Below are 20,596 nucleotides of genomic sequence, written 5' to 3'. Positions count from 1 at the left end.
GTTTTGGCGATAAATAGCATATACACTGGATACTGTTCATGCAAGCTATACGTGTTAAACTGTAATTGTAACTGTAACTGTAAACTAAGTAATTTGGGCTACACGGGTTTGGAACGACGACAGAATTTTCACTTTTGCATGAATATCCCTTTCCATTTGGGTGAACTAAGCTAGTCACCAGTTTATCTGGTGTGGGCTGTCTCAATAGGGTAAACTAATAGAAAATACTATTATTAAACAAATTGCACTTAGTATCTAAAAAATGTCCTTCATTCTGCATAGAAAACGTTCTCTTAGTGAGTGTGAGAACGTAACTGTCCTGTAATGGGAGGACAGGCTGGCATGGGTACTAATTGTATATGGTGCAGGGCATGAACTGGAGAAGAGAAGAGGAAATCAGGAGGAGGATGGGGGCCAACAGATGTTTCAGCTTTGGGTTTTGGCTGGAAAGGGCAATTATGAGGCACTCTTAATGACGCTGGCAGCCGCCCCATAAACCTGGTTCAGTGGAAGAGCTGCTCATTAGGGTGACCCACCAAAAAACACTGCAACCTGTCCAAACTCTTCCATGTCCCCACAAGCCAACCAAACACGCCAACGTCACGGCTACAGGAAGCACAGCTGCAAGAGTTGGGAACTGTACGGGTCCCATGGAATATGCAGACGACGGTGTTTGAGCATGTGGATCTTGGGTAACAGTAAAGCGCTCTAGACGGGAAGCGAGTGGCGTAATGATGTAGGTTTTCCATTATGCAGGTCTGTGCGCAGAGGTGTTAGAAGCGGGTGGACCAGACTGGAGAGAAAATGATAAACGGAGAGAAGGGAGTGGTGGGGTGGTTTTGGGGGAGGGGGTGCAGGGGGTGTTGGGGAATTGAGCACATAAAAAAATTGAGTTAAGAGCCCAATATAAGACATCCTGTAATTTACACGACTGATTTTCCCACTCGTTCATACATATTAACTTCACCGGGCGCCATAAATCTGTTTAACGACCACAAGGCTCAGCACCGACATGGCTACCTCTACAAGGGGCTTCGGCTTCGGTGACGGCAGGCAGACTGCGACATGTTCCCTAGTGCAGGGGTTTACGAGAGATCTCCCCCATTCTCATGCACCTTGGCACGGCTAGACCTCCGACCTGTCTTTCTAGGCGAAACCGCTGGCACACGAAAGCGCTTGGCACGGGCCCTGCTATTGAGTTTTCATGAAAGTAGGTCACTGCAAAGCTCCTGTCAGAGCTGTGGAGCATGAGGGAAAGAAAATAAATGAGGAGATGAATGAAGATAAAAAAGAAAATACCAGCAACTTCCTATCCAGCAGTATGGGAGGACACATAGGGACAGGAAGTTATGCAATATACTGATAACGGTCTTGTTTTCTGAGACACCTTTGAAATGACAGCAAGAGAGTAGGAAACACGTTTCCTAGCCATATGTTGTGGTTTGCTAAGAGAACAAGCTGTGTTTGGCAGCTTTATTGTACCTACGATAGATTTACTCTACAAAGTACAATTTAAAATGTTAAAGCTCAACTACATGAGGGGCTCATCATGCACTGGTTTTGGTCAGTCTGGACATGGAAAGGTCGAACCTGTTGAGAACGTAAAAATCTCAGTCTGCAGAAAGATTCAGCTGCAGCTGACGCATGTGTCTCGCACATGTTCAGAAAAATTAAAATAAAAAATAGCCGAATGGTGCTATGGTTCTGTGAAATAATTTTCATCCTAATTCATCTTAGCACATGTGTCTTTCCACTTCTGGACTTAACAGACACTTCATTTTCCATGTGTTTGATCTTGCACCCCATAGGTTTAACAAATCATTTGGGTCATGGAACTTTTAGGATCATTCAGTCCCTCCATCTTATTCCTGTCCATCACACATGTGGTCATCCTCCAATATCCCACAATTCCCTTGTGCCATCTCAGATACCACATGGAACGGTGTAGATGGACGATATCTTAACAACCCGATGTGGAACAACGATTCTGTGAAAAAAGCATATATAGTCGACTTACCCGCCTACTCTGGGTTCGGGCCAAATTGCGAACTCGGAGGCCTCTCCTCGGACAGCACACCAAATACGCATATTCTGTACTATATCTGATTATATGCAAGTGTGAACTCGTAAAAATTAGAGTTCTGTCATTATATCAGTAAATGCAACTCCAACAACTCATTAATTTGCAACTACATGTCGGCTAACTCTCATTAGAGTATTAGTAGACTGTTAGGTTAAGGTTAGGAGAATAAGTTGACATAGACTTGCAAAGTTACTTGTACAGTAGTCAGTAGAATGTGTGTTGGGGACCATCAAAATAAAGTGCTCAAAATAAAAAAAGGTGTCAAAATAAAGCACACAGTCTACTAATACTCTAATGACTGGTAGGTGACCTGTAGTTGCAAAGTTATTCATAGTTCGTACAATGCCTAAAGTGTTACATTTTACAAAAGGTCTCTTCTACAGAAGATACTCATAAACCCAAAGTACACTTTGCTTTTTAATCGTACATTAGAGTGCGTGTACAAAAAAAAAAACGGAAGACAGAGACGGAACAACCAACTTATGGAATAAAACTTTCTTAAAAAATTAATAAAAAATTCTGTGGAATAAATTTAAACTTAGCATAATCAAATATAAGAAAAATATTACAATTTAAAAAAATAAATCCCTAGAAACTAAAATTAGTCATTTTAAATGCTAAAATTAAATGTAGGCATTACAACATTATAATGTAAGTATGAAAACTGGATATTCATTTTGAAAGATTACGGTAACACTTTGCAATAAGGTCTCATTTGTTAAAATTAGTAAACAAAACACTTCTAAAGCATGTATTAATCTTAGTTCATGTTAATTTCAACATTTACTAATACATTATTAAAATCAAAAGTTGCTTTGTTTGGAGTTCTTGGGTTCTTTCTTTGCAGATTCCATTCTAATAAAGTGTATATTATCAAATCATCTAATTACAGTAAAATGGGAGTACTAGATCGGATACAGGACATCAGGACAGCACTCCCCAAGTCTCTTTCCCAATATGCGAGGCCAGATGGGAAAAGAGAAAAACACTGTTTTTACGTGACAGATCCAAAGTCTTGGATTTCAAAGAACACACACACCAACAGGTGTGTTAGATCAAATTGTGGAGAGATTCAATTATACGCTGCGTGCATATGCACACACAGACATGTGCGAACATTCAACATGCTTGACATTCTGGCAGATATTTTCATCATACGAGCATGTATTTTCAAGCATGCAACATTTTTTGGCAATTAGAATGAAATAAAGCACTTTTCAGCTCAGCTCAAAAAGTTAAATTCACGCTTGTCCGCACGTGAAACTACTCATATCTGTATTCAGACAAAAATAATCACTTCCTCCTCTGCAACACCCGCACATATCAAAACAGAGCCAGGCCACTGTCAGTGCGTAGGACGTTACATTACTTAATATAGAACTCATATCAAAATCCCCTTACGGTCACGTACGAAACCAAATCAGAAGTGAGTTTTTATAATTATTTGTATAGTGTGCATGTAGGTGTGTTTACAGTGTCTCATCTGAAAAAGTTTTAAAGAAGTCGAAACTATTGGTTTGGACATGTAGCAGTAGCATATAGCAACTCTTTTAACCACGATATGACTAATAAGCTGAAGTAAACCTATAACCAGTATTAAAAAATCACTCTCGCAGCATTCAAAACACATATTCATCATTATGGAAGAGTGTAAAAAGAAGAAGGGAAAGAAGAAGTGGCCAGAGGACAGTGCACTTGATAAAAGGAAGTGAGAGTGTTTCAGTGCAACATCTGCTCCTCCTGTGGCCCGTCTCTCGGCGAGCCGCTCTGTTTATCTACGGGTCACAAACGGCCAAAAAATACAAACACCAACAAAGGCATTCACGGACATGCAGACGCTTAGAAAGCCAAGTTAATAAGTAAACAGGCAATGCTCCATATCTGATTTGGCATGGATGGAGCAAGTCTCACTGAGAATAACAAAGGGGAGTGACAAAAATCAATGTTATCTTTTCATTTGGAAGGGAGAAGGCAAAAAGTGACGAGGGCCCACGTCAAGAAAGGAAGCGAGGGAGAGAAAGCCCCCTTCTGACTGCTTTAAACCCACATACATCTCCCCTGCTTTGCTTAACCTCCTTTTCTCTTGGCAACACAAAGTCCTGCACAAAGAATTCCAGCGTTCAGCCAAAGGTAAAAAAAACAGCTAAAGCTCCACCTCCCAGTTTGATAGACAGTTGCCCATGGAAACACGAGCTTGACAGATTTAACCTGTACTGTGGCTGGGATCTGTTGTAGAAAATACCCAGACATAGTATTTGTAGCAAAAAACTCAAAACATTAGTTTGAGTTAGCAAGGTGGCTTCTTTTAGAAATGGGCTAATTTTATTTAGCATAGCTGCAATGCTACAAGGGGCCTTTTTACCATGTGGGTGCCCTTATTAGTAGTCCAAAGATGCTTTCGAACTCCTTCACTGCTTTGTTATTCCACATACACACTCTCTTTAGCTCTGTTCCAAAACCTTTGCCTTGCTGTTTGCCAATGCCTTCTAAGACAGCAAACCAAATGAAACGGACCATTAAGTGACTGATTTGGAACATTCTCCATTCGCGGCAAATGTACGCAACACACAAATTAGCACTTTACGGGAAGTGACCTGATTTACAACTGATTTGATGTTAGCATGTTGCTAAGCTAACAAACACAATACTTTCAGTACTTGCAACAAACAAAAAGCCATTAATTTCTAACAGTTATACGGGGGCTACGGGGATTTCTGACCAAAAGTTATTTGAACTTTTTATTATCGATATTTAACTGTTTGCGTTTATATATTTCATCTTGCGAGACTAAACCATATTCGTCTGAATGTAATGTATTCTAATCCAAATATGTGTGATAGGACAATTGTCAATCATTTTTGTTGAACTTTATCTTACAAACATTGGGCAGACTTTTATACAATAAGAAATCAATAGCAATTACTGTAAGTTAATACTCAAGCCTTGGGCAATTTATAATATGCTTCTTTCAGAAGGACTGGCATGCTATTTGTCCCATATGAATAGCTATTCATTCATTATTCATACATCCCACAATGGTCAATAAGTGAAAAAGTAAATGGTCTTGCTTTCACGCTACTTTACAGGAGATGTAAACAAAAACTGCTTCATAAACAAATTGAATGTTGAACTATTCTCACTAGCAAAAAAAAAAACATCACTGACAGTGAACAGACGTGCACTTACTGTTAATAAAAATAGACTACTAAAAAATAAAGTTGAAAATAAATGTTAAATGAGAATAATTGCATTAGAACTATTTTTATCTATACTTTTCATTAATAAATAAAATAGATTATTCAACATTTCTCCTGACATTTTAGGTTTTGCAAAACTTATTTTCTTTCTCTTACAAACATATAAAACTGATTGAGCAGAGGTTAACTTAAGCTGATCCATCTGTTTGGACTGCATCAAGAGAACGGACATGCAGACAGGGCCCAAATCACCCACGCCACATGACACACACACACACACACACACAGCCCGCCAGCATACTGAATATAGTAAAGTGCTAGAACTGGACTTCTCGCTCATCACCCGCTTTCATCTTGGCGTTGGCAGAACGGTTCATTTTCAACGCGAGCCCACATTTGTGTCTGGTCTGGCCACTTCAGAACGACTGATGTACTCTTTACAGCTCCTCCACCACTGCGGCTGCACTGGGCCAAAGCCACAGGCGTGCAGGAGAATCTGATAGTCGTGGAACCCGCGCTGCTCTCTCTGTGCTGGAATGCATTTTTGCAGCACTGCACTTTTCACCATATCAGGGGAATGATTGGAGGTCCCCACCAGAGCGATCAACTTCCATGTTCAGCCAGACAACCAAGCCACACGCACACACACACACACACACACACACACACACACACACACACACACACACACACACACACACACACACACACACACACACACACACACACACACACACACACACAAACACACACACACACACACACACACACACACACACTCTCTCTCCCTCTGATACTGGACAACCTCAGCAGATTTAACGTGTGCTCACAAACATATGATTCACATGAAGAAAATGACAGTTTTTTGGAGTTCGTGTTTCACTTCTGCAAATTCTGGTGTTCTAACATTTCAAGGAATCAGTGTCAATTTAGCTAACAAAAACACTTTGCAACACAAAGTATAAAGGTCCAAGAACAATTTAAAGGAATAGTTCCAATACGATTCGCAATACTCACTTTCATGAAGCCTTCACATTCATGAGATTTCATGAGAAAAGTGAACATGAGAACTCAAGAACTTGTTTTTTTGGAGTCATATCTTTTCAATGATCTAGATTGCTGATCTAGTTCACAAAACCAGTCTGATTGATTTTTTCAAGAATTATACTGATCCTGATCACTAAATGACTCAATGGTCTGGTCATAGGGGATGACTTCAAAAACTTGAAAACTAAATACAAAAAAAAGCACCATTATTTTTCTTTTCTCTAATATCGGTCTCGTCTGAGATTGAAAACTGTGATTTATGTATACAGAGAAAAAGAGGTTGAACAAAGCAATCACTATTAAGAGTGAAATTTAGCTACATTTAGTATATTTGTGTGCATGTGAAAAGTCAGTTTGCCATTTAAGACATAAAATCTATGAAACCTCAAGATCATGAACATGAATTTTCAGTCTTTTTTATGTTAAAGCCTTTACTTCACAAGACGGTCTACAAAGAGAGAAATCCCCCTTTAATATCATCTGGGAACTGTTACATCGCCCCCTGCTGGATCAACTGCTATTAGCTCTGTCTTCAAGCTGTCTTTTCTACAGGTAAACTGTGTTAGCCTCTCAGATATAATTAAAAACACTCTTTTATATCTCTCATACTGGCTAAGCTCACAACCTTTGTCCCGCAGAGAGTCCCATCACATGATTCAAACCTTTAAACGGCCTCAATCTTGAATACAGCCCTCGACAATAATTTGTCGGTTTTGAAACAAAGCACTCAAAAAAATATGATGTATGACTTTTTCCACATTTTACAGCTCTTCACACAGGCCATGAGATATCTCAATGAGACAGGTAGAGAACACATCAAGTGTTTGGAGCATGGTTTTGTCATTTGCATTGCTTTTCTCTGTATCTAGCCATCTCTATTTTTCCCTGAAGGTGAATGGGGGAATCTGACACCACAAACATCCACCACACCCTATTTTACTCCACACATCCTCATTTAGTTTTCCATAGCATAAAAGGTGCACTAATCTCAGCTATATCAGAATCATTGTAAAGATATATAGGCAAGGGTAATTGACTGCTGTATTTTGCCTCGATATCACTGCAAAACTTGGAATTCCCCCCCAAGCTGGAAAGCTTCAAACATGAAAAACAACAACTATATTTAATTCACAGTAACACTCAAAACTGAGAAACTCTTAATTTGGGGAGTGTAAAATGCTTCTCCTTGGCTGTGCTCCAAATAACATACTATTTTTGACTAAAATTAAATATGCATGGTCTGAGTATGGCCATGTGAATTTCTATATGCACATAAAACAATAGATGTGGCCACATTTATAAGCTATATCTATATTTTGTCCATGTTATACACTGTTAATGTTTATTCATACAACAATCTTTTATGCATTAAAGATGCATTCTCGAAAAATAACTTAATACCTTACGCAATGCTGCTTCTCAAATTAGGAGGATTTTCAGGGATTTTTTGATATTTTAACTGGAAAAGACGACAAAAAAAATATTTGTGAAGAGCAGAATTCTTGGCAATGCATCTCTAAACTTCTGCTCCAGCGTTTTAAAAACAGAAGGCGTACAGGAATATATTGTCAATTAGTTTGTCAAGAGCATGTGGACTTTACGTTTCAGCACTTATTTCATTGACTTCACGAGTTGCCTGATGGCGGGGATTCCCCAGCACTGTATTGTCATGAGATGGTAATCGCTGTGAAAGCAGATTTCCAGTGCATTCCAATTTTAATAAACTTGTTGAAAATCATTTTGTTTGTGTCCAGCAATTTCCTTTCTCTCTCTTAGAACAAAAATGTTTTGTTCTTGCATACTGTGTTCAGTATCGAATGCGTTTTTTAAGAATTGTATGCAGTATGGATTGAATCCAGGCCCTGGCTCTCATATCAGCTCGTAAATCTCACTGTGAGCTCTACAGCCAGTTCTGTGCAGCCGCTAAAGTTAATCTTATTGTAAAATATTTTAAAGTCCCAAATTACATCTAGTTAAATGCAGATCTCACACCAAGTTTTACATCAACTTCAGCATGAAACTGTTGAGTTAAGAATTTGGAACATATTGAGTTGTTCAGTCTTTTCCAAATATTTTTCTTGCTTTTATAAAGAAACATTATCACTGGCAAGTGTGATGGAAAAAGAGTATTACAAGCCTTTGTTACAAGCAAACATTCAGACTTGTTCACTTGTCAATCAGCGAGTTGTTCAGACGAAATAATGGATGAGCCGTAATGAATTGACTGGAGATTCCCCAGTGGTTTTAAGAAGGCTTGTGCTTACTGGTTTGATGGCCTGATTTCCAAGAGAACAATAGGTAGAAGACAACACTACCTGATAAGGAAGTGAGAGGCACTGCTGTGATTTGTTTTTCCCAGCATGCTCAGAGTGCGTCCCATTCAGGTACGGTGACTCATCAAGTGCTCAGAACTGAGACAAAGTTTGTCTCAGGCAAACAGCCACAACAAAACACACAGGCCAGGCGAAAGAAAGCGACAGGGACAAACACCGTGCATCTTCAAACAAATGATCCATCGTATGCACTGGGCTGACGTACGGTCTGAAACTTTCGAGTCACTAACCACAAATCCTGCTTAACCACTAAAGTAGATCTAACATCACATTTCACTATACTATGTAATGACAAGACCTACGCACAAGCGGGAGACACGTCGGTCATGTTGAAAGGGCGCTCCTATGAGATAATGGCCAGAGTCTTATCTGACCAAACACGGGAATGGTTATACCACCCTCATTACATCTCCTCTGATCTCACACCTGCTTCAGACATCCATAAATTCTCCCATATACAGCTCAGCTATTCAGCTTCATGCAAAAGGAAACAGCACCCTTATAAACACTAAGTAACAAAACACAGGCTATTACACAAGAAAACAAAACACTATTGACCTAAATACAAAACAAAGGAGTGTTTAGAAGTCACAGTGTCTGTATGTGTAACTTTTTGAGAGTGTACTAGATGTTACATCTGGATGTAAACAGAGAACTGCCCATAATATGAGGAAATAAACTCTAGCTTAAGTGAGTCTACGAAAACATCTCAAGTACCATAACTGCGGATATGCTGTTAGCGAGATGTTATCGCAAAGTTTTGACTCGAGACATGTTTGGATTTGCGTGTCAGGAATCGATGTTTTCCAGTAACACTCCTTCCAGCGGTATCAAGAAATCATGACTCATCATCGCAGCAACTTTTGCTACACTGACCGCAGACACAAACAGCTCAAATCCGACCTTAAAAACTCCAAACAGGACTGAAAAGGTCTTGATCCCTTTTAATGGAGGCGACAGACCCTCGTTGTCCAGACTGGAGATACTAGATAGGACAGATTCAATGTCTAGTGTTAGACCGGTCACGTATGCTTTGAACACGGCGCAGGCTTGTGTGAGCGGGCAGGTTAAGATGGATCCAGATGGGCCCGAGGGTTGGGGGCGAGGGGTCGAGGGAAAGTCACGGTAGAGATACGTAAACCTGGACGATCTAAAACCCCGGAGGTCTGTTATGTGGCTGAGGAATGTGAGGATCGCAGGAAGAGCAGACGCTCAGGAAAGCTGAGGAGCCCACATCAAACGTGACGACCAGGCGGGCGAATGTAGAGGTGACCCGATACAGCGTGTGTGCGTCTGTTTATCAGCGAGAATATGTCGGTCGCACGCTGCTCAAGCTGCTGTTCGTTGGATCACAGCAGCCATTCTCAGATCTGTTACAGGGTCCCACGGGAAGAAAGAGCCACCCACCCACAGTGCCACTGTCAAGAGCATCTCTGAGCCTTAAAGGGATAGTTCACCCAAAAATGAAAATTCTGTCAGTAATTACTCTCCCTCATGTTGTTCAACCCCGTAAGACCTTTGTTCATCTTCGGAACACAAATTAAGATATTTTTGATTAAATCTGAGAGCTGGATCACTCCTCCATAGGCTTCTAAGGGATTGAAACTTGTTCCCCGAAAAGTTATTAAAGACATCGTTAAAATAGTCCAAGTGACTACAGTGGCTCAATCTTAAGTTTATCAAACGACGAGAATACTTTTTGTGCGCAAAAACAAACAAAAATAACGACTTTATTTAGCATAGTGCGTCTGTGTTGTACGTCACACACATGACCAGCGTCGGCCAATAGTGAGCCTACGTGTGACGTAGCTCTACGCTATCACACTACGCTAACTGACTCGAGGCCCACAGAGAAGGAAATGTATAGTTGAAATAAAGTTGTTATTTTTGTTTGTTTTTGCGCACAAAAAGTATTCTCGTCGCTTGATAAACTTAAGATTGAGCCACTGTAGTCACTTGGACTATTTTAACGATGTCTTTAATAACTTTTTGGGGAACAAGTTTCAATCCCTTAGAAGCCTATGGAGGAGTGATCCAGCTCTCAGATTTAATCAAAAATATCTTAATTCGTGTTCCAAAGATGAACGAAGGTCTTACGGGGTTGAACAACATGAGGGAGAGTAATTACTGACAGAATTTACATTTTTGGGTGAACTATCCCTTTAAGTACAAACATATGACCCCCGATTTCTGGCCCTATTATGACCCACATTATACAGTTCATTGATCTCATAAGAGTTCTGAAAAGATTTCCAAAAAAAAAAAATACTAATACATTTGTGCCATTGGGTTGGTATCTATACAATAAATAACTCTTTTAAATGTTGCTCTACCATGACGGTTGGTATTAAAAAAGAAAATTGACAATAGAATAAGACAATATATGCTAATGTAAACTATAGCGCCCCTTGTGTTTACATGGAGACCACAGCATGTTTTCTGACACATTTTGTGAGACAACTACATGTGAAATTGAACTTAAGCAGCTCTAAGCGTTCCCGTTCGCATACCCGCATAAAGTCAGGCCTAATTTCTGGAGCTAGCTGCTTTAGCATGAAGCTACTTTTGCCCAGGACATGTTTTTCTTTACATACTCCTGTCATACAACTGTTTTTAGTTAAGTGCCCATTGTTTTGTTTTGACTATGGCTCAGGGATAGCCCCCCCCCCCCCCCCCCCCGACATCTAACTCTTTTCAGATGTACTCTTTTCCCCATCTTCAATGATAACCCCAAGAACAAGGTCAGGCAGGATTAGGACCAGTAAAAATATTGTTCTGTTATCAGTATTTTTGTCTTGTTTTGAGTAAAATATCTAAGGGTTAAATCAAGATTTATTTAATGTGTAAGATAATGGCCTGGACAGGGCTTAGATTATTAAGGCCTTAGTTCAATTAGGACATTTAAGTAGCTTTTTCAAAAACATTCAGTAGAAAAAAAAACATCACTCGTCTGCATCTCGACACAAAACAATGGTACGGACATATTTGAAGATATACTGTATCAGTGCAAGTTGCTTTCAGTTAAAACATGCATTTTAATTTGGCTTAAGCCTTGTCGGTGAAACCAGCGGTAAATATTTCTGGAAACATTTTAATGAATAAATATTAAATTATTTGATAAATTATACACCAATATATATTTTTTGTTTTGAACAAACTTAGATTCATGCTAAAAACAAGAAAATAATGATGAGGAAATAAAATTAACTGATAGTGTTATTAACTGATATGATTTTCTGACATGATCAAAAAAATGTGTACAGCTTTTTGCTCTGCCTGTTAACTCAACCCATGTCATCGAGGTGAAAAAGATGATTGACATCTTAGAAAAGCAGGCACAAACATGAATGAGGAGGTGTAGCAAGCTTAATAATTAGATAGGCTAAATGTCAGTGTGTGTGTGTGTGTGTGTGTGTGTGTGTGTGTGTGTGTGTGTGTGTGTGTGTGTGTGTGTGTGTGTGTGTGTGTGTGTGTGTGTGTGTGTGTGTGTGTGTGTGTGTGTCTCAAGTCAATTTATTAGTGACAAAATAAAAGCCCCAAAACACAGAGCCATCTTAAAAGAGTTTTCCCACTGTTACATCATAATATATTTGGGCTTTGCTCCCTCTATCTGTTGACGAGCTATCAGCCAATCAAATCCAGCACCTCATTGACTGGTAAGCCTCACAACTATTGGCAGTCAAATGTCGAGGCCTGTTCCACAGCCCTAGCTACAGAAACAAAACATGATTTCTGTTATAGTCATATAATGATCTGCGATAAGTAGATCAGTTGGCTCATGCATATAACTGCAACATCAATCAATTTTTAACAATAAACAGATGAGGTGATGGTACTTGGGTTAGTAAAATTGTAATAAAACTGTTCCTATTGACAGCTGTGATTTTTTCACATGTAAGAAATCACTCAACCTCATCAGTCGCATGCCACAAAAAAAAGGCCTATCTATGACTTTGACCTGACCTAAAACTTGGATCCGCTTCAAGTCGAACACACCTAAAAAGCTTGTGGAAAAACTGTAGTCGGTAATTAAAATGTAACAAAGGTGAGCGATGATGCCCAACAAGTTGCTCAGCGGAACAGTGACAGCAAAACCCTGTCCTGAGGGAAAAGAGCCAACACTGAACCAAACTCAAACTTGCTTCTGATCCAAGAACAACATTCCAAATGTAAGCATGGTCTTTTTTAAACCAAACTAAATCACACTTTTTACAATCTGAAACTTTTTATAGAAACCCAAATGAGCCTCTCGCTTGAGCTCCTGTGGCTCTAGTGCGTTTTACAGGTCCACGGAGAGTCAATGAGTGCATTGGGACTACTATGTTCAGAGAGGAAAACCACCTAGACCGCAAGACATTCGGCGAGTTGTTCAGCAGTGTATGAAGACCAACCCGTCTCTATGAGTGCAGAGGATTTGTAAATAATAGCGTCATGTTATGTTATATTGTAGGGACGCACAAAACTACAGATTTTTTTTTTAATCAACTAGTTGGTGGGTTGCCTGAATGACTAGTTGAGTAATCAGTAGTAATGATGCATTCGCATCATGTCGGAATTACTGTAATTAAAACTTCTGAATCCATTTGTGCCTGCGTCAACCTCATAATTATAGGTTGGAAATTGAATTTTCAAAGAGCTCTGACTTCTCGCACCTGACCGCTGTGATGTTGTGTTTAAACAACCAATATGGCAGAACTTTGCGCAGTAAAATGTATATCTGCTGTGCTTTCGGTGTCCTTCAATATTTTGTAACGGCATGCAAATGTGAATTAAAGTTACTGTGCTGTAGTGGACAACACAACCTCAAACATTAATTTTTGCTTTAAGCGTTGTCAAAGAACAATCATCTTCAAGAAATCCCAATTGCAGTAATGCAGACATAACATGAACACACCATAAGCACGTGGGACAAAACTCTCGAAAAATAATGAGAATCATAAAGACATCCATCATTAAAAGAGGCTCTTAAGTATTGCTAAAAAAAAAAATGAAAAGAAAAGAGTCTACAACTAGTCACAATTAGTCAACCACTGTTGACCCATCCCTAGTAGCCTATATTGTGTCTGTTTGGTTCAAATGGGATAAAAACTTTTATTAACACCCATTAAGGACAAAGACAGTGTTTATACACAAACACACATGACTTGGAGATTAGATCATAGGTGACCCCACCTTTACAGTCCATAATGCACCTCTCAGTCAGTCAGTCGTCATACAGAAAACATTTCTTAAAATAAACCTCATCTTTTACTCAGCTAGACATGCTCACACACATTTTCTCTCTCTCTCTGCGGCTCTCATGCGAGGAGCGGAAATTTCACTGCTTTTTTTAAAGCCTCAAATGGCCACTTTAACACCAACCGAGCAGTTGAAAAAACAGAGGTAGTGAAACGTCTCACATATTTCATAATCAGATGTAATATGCGCACACACCTGCAATAACACGGTTCACACTGTATCGTACACCCCAGCGGTGTGCTCTTACACCAAACACCCCAACCAAGACTGCTATACCGTAACTCTGTCCTCGGGCCTCATCGTGGCTCGCACCGCACGCTGCATCCCTGTACGCAGCTAAAATCTGGATTAAATCAGGATCAGACCACACTGAAATAATACAATAAAGTAAGAGCGATGGTTGATACAGTCACACATTTCAGTAAATAGTCAATACATCTAATGCTGCAGTTAATGCTCTTAAGTCCTTGAAATTCACTTCCCGTCAAGGGCTGGTTTGGATGCTCTTTGTGGAAACAAATGCATAGATCTCACAACCGCCAGCTGTTCGCCTTAATACCTTAATAAAACCACACACACCCATGACACTTAAAACTTGGATGCTAATCATAAAGTTTGTACAGCTAGCAGCTGCTTTGAAGGAGACGCCCATCCGTAGTTCATTAAAAATATAAGCGATACCTTTATCTTTATTATAGTAATAATATATTTAGACTAATCTAGTTCCACTGACCGAACGAAAACAAACGACTTCCTGCAGTTCATTCGATAAATGATCTGTGGATATGGGAAAAGTTAGTAAGTAAACTGATCTTTTCTACATGACCTTTTGACTATCAAAGAAAACATACCGGTACAGCTGTTTGGTACCAACCGTTTGGATAGCCTAGAGCGGAACAAGCAAATCTGTTACCTGCTCTCACATGCACGGTTGCTCAACTTAAAGGGTTGGGATTAATGTCTTACGGCTTGAATCTGTCATTAGAACAAACAAAAAAAAAGTGGTGTGTGACGGGAACTTTGAGAGACTTGGAGAAATGTTTCGGAAAATAGAGACAAAAATACAAAGATTAAGCCTATTGAGCCAAGATTGACTGATGGGTTTTATGACGTCAGGTTGTACCAAATACTGGTATTCCCACTTCAAAGGCCAAAGATGGGGGTGGATTTGTTCTTCAGGAACAAACTGGGTCCGTCGGCAGTCTTATGAAGCTTGTTAAGGACGTTAGGCAGAATGGTGCCAAGGACCGTCAAGTACCTGGCAAATGGCCTAACCATGCCATTATGCCGAGCCAAACCAACTACGGAAAAGTACGGAGAGACGGGGCTTTGACATGTAATGGGAAGACACATACAACATTGATGGAGGTGTAGGTACGAGACGGAAGAAAGTTGAGAGGCCTGGCTCTACACCCCTGCCTGGGGTCTGGACCGCAGGATGAGCGGCAGCTATTCATTTTAATAACTGCACTTATTTTCTCCCCTGCCAGGAACCATTACCATAATTCACACTTTCTGCACAGTACCTGGAGAGCTTTAGTGTGGTTTACAAGTTTTGGATTTAAAAAAGTCTGGAAAAGTCTTTGAATTCTGAAACGGAGCAAGGCAGAGAGAAACGAACTAACAGTGCTACAGATGTTTAGCGCAGACATACAACAAAAAGAGTCAGGTTTTAGTTCACCCAAAAATTAAAACTCGAAGGTCGTTCCAAATCCGTATGATTTTCCTTCTTTCTTGGAACGCAAAAGATGGATTTAGAAAAAGTGAACCTGATGCTCTTCCAATCAATTACAATGAACATGCACTTTCAAGCTGCAAAAAAGGACGTGATACTTTCATTGTAGTAAACACACAACTCTTGTGCTTATTTCAAGTCTTCTAAATCTATATAAAAGCTTTGGGCCAAAAATTAAATCATTATTTCCTGAACATCTTGAAATTTCTCCTAGATCTAATTGGCACGCTCAAGCGAGTTCATGATTAGAGCTGTCAAAGTTGTAAATAAATCATTTTGACTTTGATTTCTGACAAAACTGGATTTTCCCGCAAATCAGTCCGGTTCAGTTTCAAGTTCAACTCATTGACTTGAAGTGGCTGCAATAGTTAACAGCTCAATGAGTTCAAGAGTATTCAGTGAATATTGACTTAATTGTTGAACCGTTCCCCAGTGTGAGGGCCGCACTAGCAGCCACACATGGAAACAACAATTGGTAACTCTTTCATTTGTTTTGAGCACATTACATATTATGCAAAATAAATAACTGGACACACACTTTAGTTTTAAAATCGGTTTTATTAGTTATTTGACTTAGTTTAGACTTATTTGGGTGCACACATTTAGTTAACTTTGTCAATTTAGCTAATTTCAGGTTCATTATCTTTGTTTAAGTTACGTTCTGTGAAATTAATACCTTTCTTTTTGAGTTACCAGTTCCTGGAGAGTTGCTGCTGGGCTCTGGCTGCTGACTCAAAGCTGTAGGGGAATGGATAATTGGACTGCGCCATGTTTTCCCAAATCATGGGGGTGGCAGAGTATTTCATTTTTGAGTTGTGTTCTTTTCTTTGCTAGTTATACTTTGTTGTTAGCTCATATTAGGTAGTATTGGTTTAATATGTGTTATAAGTCAGAATGGCCTGATCAGCCACTATATAAGTTTACCCCATGTTTTAGTCTAGTAGGTTTGGTTTGTTCAGCCTATGTTAAGTTCTGTTTAAATTGACCTCTTTTATGAAGAGGTGTCAATTCCAGGGGTCAGAAAAGTTAAAAGTCCTGCCATATGTTTATTCCACTCATTAATTCTAGTTAAGTAGTTATATCTCCTGGCTGAAAAATTGTGCTTATTAGCAAATCCAGGTGATTGGAACAAAATACTGAGGAGGAATATTACTTTCTGAACCTGGACTTGACACCTCTGCTTTTATGGGCCCAGAACTTTCAGTTTTCAGTAAATTAGTTTTTTTTTTTGTTGTTGTTGTTGTTGTTGTTGTTGTTGTTGTTTTTTGTAAATGAAAACTTTTTAAAACTTATTTTCCTCATGCCTGTCCCTCACACCCACACATTACATGCAAAAGAAAAAAATATATATTGTAGCCACGAATTAAGAAATAATTTCATGATTTATTAATTTGTGGCCTTGTTTTATTAATACATCCCCTACTTTTAGTTAATTTGAGGCTATGTTGTACTAATTTGTTCCCTAGTTTTAATTTAGTTGAACCATTACTAAATTTTGACTAGAATGTGTATTTTCCCGAATGTCATGTGCGGGGCTCCGTACAAATCTGTGGTATGACTTCTGCATGAATCATATAGACCAGGGGTGTCCAAACTCTTGGAGGGCCACTGTCCTGTAGAGTTTAGCTCCAGCTTGCCTCAACACGCACGCCTGGAAGTTTGTAGTATGCCTAGAAAGGCCTTGATTAGCTGGTTCAGATGTGTTTAATTAGGATTGGAGCTAAACTTTGCAGGACAGTGGCCCTCCAGAGGCAGGATTGGACTCCCCTGATATATATTATTTGTGTAACCCTTTTGTAAGATCTCCGTTTATTGTAATTGCATGGAAAAGAGTGACCAGCACATTCAAAATTTCTCTTTCTGTGTTCCACGGATGAAAGTATAAGTTTAAAATCCCATGAAAATGGATTTTCATTCTTAGGAACCATTTGTTTAAATTTGCCATCAACACTGAGGATTGTTTTCACAAGGCGGTAGCTTTGACGATATCTGCGAGATAGTGAATGGAGAGACCGCCTCCTTTAAATCACACCGCGCAGAGATAAAACAAGGTTTCCATCCATGCATGTGCATATTCCTCTTCCCCGTCCTCATCTACTGTCACACACATTGCACTGGAGCCATGGAACCTATAACAGTCATTCTGAGATGTGACAGCGGTTGACAACCACTTGGCATCTGCTTAACTGTTTACACAGAAGCCTTAACCTCAAGCAGCAAAGCACTAAATTTAACAGAAGACACATAAATCAGAAAGAAACATGAGGGGAAAGTTATTGCTCTTATCTCAAAAAAGAGAAAGAAAACTGCTGCTCAAATACCCTGGTAAAAATGCAAAGCAGTGTGGGAAACCTCTGTGTAACGTTATGCAAAGCTGAGTGGGAGATAAGTGATGGCCGTTTACATAACAGCGACAAAGTGAGAGGTACAGCTGTCCACCGTTTAAAAAACTGTCATAAGCACTCCTACAGGTGGATGGTTGTTTTGGCTTTTTGAAAATGACATTATTGGCGAACGATTTGGGCTTCATGCGGAGAAAAAAACTGAGGGAGCCAAGGAGGAAAATAAAAAATGGAGGTCTGCAGTCAAATATTAAAATAATCACCCACATATAGCTCACAATACACTCAACCCTTTGATACAATCTTTTTAAACCGCATGTTAAGGCCACATTTACAGTCTGGGTTAAGCAGCATTTAAGCATGGGTTATGAAGCCTGGCTCCAGAGAACTCTATTTTACAATGTGAATTAACCCAGTATGAACAAACACAATCTCATGGCAATTTGTAATTTTACATTTGGTGTCTGGTTACACGTTCATCTTTTTTATTAATCTAATTTATACGTTCTCGTACATTCTGCTTGCGCAACACTGGTTAGTTTTATTGGTGGACCTTAATGCTTACTTTTTTCTAAAAAAATCATACGCTTTTGTATGGATCAAATCATATCAATTGATATGAATTTGTCACGAATTTGGTTTTCATAAAAACATTTTTTCATGAAATTTAGTTGGCACGAACAGTTTTTAACAATGAAAATCCTATGTACATCCAATAATATCACTTCACTGTCGTGTAGAGAGGATACATACACAAAAATACAATTCTGATATATTTTTTAAAAGTCAAACAAACATATAACAAAATATCTTCTGTTGTGTTTCAGAGAAGAGTTACAGGTTTGAATGACATCATGGTGGTTATTTTTGGGGTAAACTATCATTTTAACTACCAAATGTTTAAAGCGATGACAAATTAACATGATTCATGATGTGTTGTACTATTCTAAATAACTTTTCTATCTCTAAGTGTATAATAATCGGATTGGCCAGTTTATAAACTGTCATTTCCATAACTGTGTAGCTCATGTCAGGGTAAAAAAAAAAATCTGGTTTACAAAGTAGTCCCATTCTGTAAGGCGAAAATAAGTATGCCTACTTGTATTAGCTCTACTAGTCTTTTGTTAAAGGGATAGTTCACCAAAAATTTTAAGATCTCAAGTTTTTCCAAACCTGTATGAATCTCTTCTTCTGCAGAACACAGAAGAACGTCAGAAGTCAAACAGTTGATGGTAGCCATTGACTTACTAAAAAAATACTATGGAAGTCAATGAAATGGCCCATCAACTGTTTAATTGCAGACATTCTTCAAAATATCTTCTTTTGTGTTCTGCAGAGAAAGAAATTCATAGAGGTTTGGAACAACTTGAGGATGAGCTAATGACAGAATTGAGCCCGATCTCATGAAAGTGCATATCTATACAACAAATGTTATTTGTCGTGCCATTTATACGCCAAAAATAGTTTGTGCGTGCATATGATACACAGTTTTCGTATAGCATAATAGCATATGCACGCTAAAATCATTTTTGGCGTATAATTATCACGAGAAATAACATTCGTGGTATAGATACGCACTTTCATGAGATTGTGTTGCAGAATTTTCTTTTTGGGTGAACTATACCTTTAAAATGACTTAAAAACAGGCAAGAAGTGTCTCAAACCAAGCCAGTTTTTTTACGGTCACTACCACTTTGCATCTATAATAACTCACATAACATGAGCCCAGTTGTAAAGCAGGTTTCCTCCCATTGTATGTTTTATAATGTCTTTCTCCATTTTAAACCTGCTTTATTAATGGATCTGAGCCTTGACACTCAGATCTATTCAACATGAGCTGCTCTAGACACACACCCCTCAAATGCAGCATGAAGCCATCGTCTGCTCCACCGCTCTCCGACAGCTTTGATGACTGACATGTTTAAAGAATACTGTAGTGATACCCCCACACATACTCGGTTCCCATGCAACACACTTCATTTAACATCCCCCCAACCCAACCTCCTGGAGCTGTTTGAGCTGGAGTCTCCGATTGTGAGCCGCTTTGCTGCTTCATTAAGCTGGAATGGATTAAAAAAAAAAGAGCACAGAAATCAGACAGAGAGACTCTACACACACGTTTGGAGGAAATAAAGGCTATTTATGTTTCACCTGCACCTTAAAGGGTTAGGACCTGTCCATATTTGGAGTGTTGACATATGATTGGCTGCGTCGCTGATGGAGGCGGAGCCTGTGTGTTTTTTTAAAGCAGACCACACCCACCACAGTCAGGTGAGCTCATAGGCGAGCTGTCACTGCAATCAAAGGAGATGAGAGAAGAGTTGCCAAATCGTAAATGAAGGATTTGTGGTGACACACAATCGCCTTAGATAGCCGCAAGGGATTTTTGACAGAGTCTACATAAAGGGCAGGAAACTGGAGAAAAGAAAGAGAGCGCATAGTTTGAAAAGCCTTTCAATGATATATGGTGATACTTAGATTTAAATGAATTGTGAGGATTAAGTGACAGCATGCAATCAAATGTAAATGTCTGAAGCTAAATGAGCTGGTAAATTTTCCGAAGTTCTGAAATGAATATTGAAAGAAGAAAAAAAAAGATCATAAATGGTATAATCTGGCCT

This window comes from Siphateles boraxobius, unplaced genomic scaffold, assembly GCF_051911475.1.
Source record: "Siphateles boraxobius isolate OS27281-9 unplaced genomic scaffold, OSU_SipBor_1 22, whole genome shotgun sequence".
NCBI lineage: Eukaryota > Metazoa > Chordata > Actinopteri > Cypriniformes > Leuciscidae > Siphateles > Siphateles boraxobius.
The sequence above is the reverse complement of the archived record's forward strand: the minus strand, read 5'-3'. Positions refer to the sequence as shown.